Consider the following 4,012-nt stretch of genomic DNA (forward strand, 5'->3'; position numbering starts at 1 on the left):
TAAATACTTATTGAGTTTAAATTTTTTGATTTTATTCTTATGTCCCAAAAAGTTTACAATCTTTTATGATTACTACAGCAAGAAATCTCACTAATTTCATCTGAACTTATGACTGTACTGTCTTGTATACAGGATCAAAGATTTTCGGAGTCATTGTAGGAAGGGACCAACCCAGACACCGCCAAATTCACGTGATGGGCATTGAAGTTGTTTCATGTGTATAGAGGGTCATCCGTAAAGGCTACGCCTCAGGGGTTAATTAAGTGTTTTCACAAGGAAGTCTTTATCTTTAAGTCAATGTAATTAATTGTTTATGCTCATTAAAGTGAATTGAATGTAAGAACCTTAAAACTTGTAGAAATTTATTTGTAATCCTATTTTGAATCATCTTGTTAATTAAAGATATCATAGTATAGTTACGTGGTAAAGTTGGATTAATCTTGATGTCATTAAAGTTATAACTAAACCAAGTTAGATTTGCGGTTAAGTAACTCGATTTAATTGTGACACTTGGTATCCAGACCCGACGACTGAGTCAGGTATAGGGCGTTACATTTCATACATATCATGCCATTTTAATTATCAAACACAAAGTCACATAGGTTACCAAAATATACATCCATATACCTAAACATTATCACATCTTGATTTGAATATTAACTAAGTTCAGAAAAGTTATCTAGTCAAAGTAACTCACATGGTTAGAACACCTATATACTTGCCACATACAACCAGAAAAAACATTCAAAAGGCTACCAATTCGGCGACTAGACAGTGTGTGCCCCAAGATGATCCAACTAATAGGATTCTGCAAATGGAAAACTACAGGAAAGAAAACAACAACACAGTGAGCATTTCAAATGCTTCGTAAGTTCATATGTCTTACCTTAATTCACAATTAACATAAAGAATTAGCTAACTACAATATTATCCTGCATTCAATTTCACAACAGTAAAATGAGATCAACATATATGAATCATATAACATTTTAATCTGACATTACAATTCAATTCGGTGCCATTCCATTAGAAACATCAAACATGCACATCATTCATATCATTCCAAATTCATATAGTCAATTGAGCATAATCTAGTAACATTTATCTGTCATTTCCCTTTTTAATTAATCCAATATCCCGATGAACTACAATAAATAAATTCAGATATACGGGTAACTACACCACACCAGAAGACACCAAAGTGCAAACCTGTACAAGCACCAACCCATACAAGCACCCAACTAACCCTATTGGCATTCCAATCGTATCATATCCTTTAATACATTCACTCAGGCACAATTAACTCGTTCAACCATTTCTTTACAATTCAGTCTTTATCTCACCTCTTTGTACCAATTTGTAAATAACTCAAATTACATACACACATACACAAAGATTATAATTCAAGTACATAAAATAATTAAATATAAGTATACCATATGAACTTACCTGAAAAAACTCATCAAACAAGTTGAATCATAGGGACTAGACAGTAATTTTCCTTTTTTTCCCGATTATCCTCGACTCGATTCAAATCTTGATCTATACGATAATTTAATTTCAATTCATCAATTCCAAATATCTTTTAATACTTAAATTTATGCATATGACATTTTGATTTTGATTTTGATTTTTGAATGTTCCCTAAAGTTTTGCATTTTATTCAATTTAGTTCTTAGAATCGAAAATGTCATAAATTTCAAATTTGAGCTTCAATTTCAAAATCGATCTCAATTTCATCCTTTTATAGACCACAAAAAGCTATATTTACAAAAAAATTCATTCCAAATTTTGAACTTATTACACTTTAGTCCCTATGTCCATTTTCGTTTCTAAGCTTAAAATCTAACAATTTAGTATCAAAATCTTTAAGATTCAACAATGGTAACTTTTAGAAATTTTAACATTTTCACAAGATAATCCTTGGGCTAGCTAAATCAAACTCTCGGGATCTCAAAAACATGAAAATTACAAGAAAATAACTTGAATAACTTACCAAATTGAAGGACTAAAGATCAAAACCCTAAGAATCTTTTCTTCCCTGTTGAACTAATTAAGGTTTCGATGTTGGAAGAATTGAGAAAGATCATCTTTCTCTCTCCATCCACTTAAAGTTTTATTATCTAATTTTTTTAATCCTTTTTACAATTTTAATCATATAATTATAACCTTATATACATTTTAATATTCACCAACCGATTACCACAATAAAAAAGTGGTTATTTTACTTTTATGGTTTATACAATTTAGTCATTGTACCTTAATTAGTCACTAATTTAAAAAAATTACTTATCCAAAGTTCAATTCAACTATACAATAACTCCGTAAATATTTAATACAAATATCTACGGGCTCGGTTTACAAAAATGAGGTCCCGATACTTTATTTCCAACACTATTGACTTTAGGGTCAAAACACGTGTACCTTATAATTAAGTATTCAATTAACAAATTTGTCAGACAAATATTCAATATAATATCATAATTAAATCGTAAATATTAATTAATAATATTTACGGACTCAATTATCGAAGAATGGGGTTCCAAAACCACTGTTTTCGGTACCATTGAAAAATAGGTTGTTACACATTAGATACATTCAAAGCGAGAGAAATTCGAGTTCACAAAAATGGCATCCACGTTTTTGCTGTGGGGAACATAATTGCCTGATTAAACGAAAGTGGAAGATTAGTGCTAAGTTGGCATTTCCACTCTCCTCTCCCTTTAGTTAAGTAATTTACAATGTTGTCCATATTTATATCTTTATAAAGAGTTAAATCAGTATTTTTGAGAAAATCAGACATATAGAATGGAGCATCATAAAATTTGCATATAGCTCAAGGAGTGACAATGACATCTTTACCCCTAACTATTACCTACGATCAGATGTCATTTGGTGATATATTCATTTCTCTTTGTTTCAAATACGCGTAAAATTCTTGGACTACCGGGATAACAACCGATTCTTTGGGGGTTAGATAAAAATTTGTCCATCTATGGTAACAGACTAATTCCCAAATTTTTTTACATAGGGTCATCGATGGATCAAAACCCCGTTCTTGGATAAAAATTTTACCTTGAAGTTCTAAGATGTATTTTTCAACTTATTAGCTTCTAAATCAATTGGTCTTAATATTAGTCGATGGCTCTACGTTTGTGGTGTTTCTAACTTTACTAGGTGCCATGGTTCAAATTTTATACTAATTTGACCACAAATTTATAACTAAGCAAATAACCTAAAAATCTAATATCGATAAAATAATATCAGCAATTGCAAATTTTTAGAACCCTTAACCTTGTTCGTTGATATCTTTGAAGTTATTGCAAGATCGTTCCTTTTGGATTGCAAACTCTTTAGTACCTACAATAAAACAAAGAAAGAAAAAAAGAAAAGATGTAATGCTGCAAAAAAAAGAAAAGAAAATCAATGGCAGTCTTTCACAATAAAATCGGTGGGGAAGAGAGTTTTGGGAGAGTTTAGGTGACTAATAAGATGTTTGAGGGCTTAAGTGAGGGTAAATATGTTTTATACTAGGTTTTTATGAAGAATGGGTTTAAGGGTTAAAAACGGTGGGTCACATCACAAAATTGGTTTTTTTTTGCTGCAGACCCGACTCGATGTTGCAACACCAGTTCTCATTATCATGACACTGCCCCTGAAAAATCTGTTTACTAGATACAGTGTTGCTACACTAAGAACCCAATGTCGCGACACAAGCTCTTTTTTTTTTAATTTAAGTTTTTCGGGGTGTCGACTACTTTATGCTCAAATTTAATCACCTACATTGACAAATAACACTAAGTACTTAACATACTTCACCTCCTATAGGATTGAACCCTACTCCTATAAAAATAATGCAAATAAATTTAAAATTATGAAGTCCAATGATCGAAAGCTTTAAGTGTTGTTGTCGGATTCATCAGACAACCAAATGAATACCTCATTGACTTACTTTCGTTAGCTTATCCGTCACGATCTATCCCTTTCTTGGAAATCCAACTAAGTCCTTCCA

This window comes from Gossypium raimondii, chromosome 2 (genome assembly GCF_025698545.1).
Source record: "Gossypium raimondii isolate GPD5lz chromosome 2, ASM2569854v1, whole genome shotgun sequence".
Classification (NCBI taxonomy): domain Eukaryota; kingdom Viridiplantae; phylum Streptophyta; class Magnoliopsida; order Malvales; family Malvaceae; genus Gossypium; species Gossypium raimondii.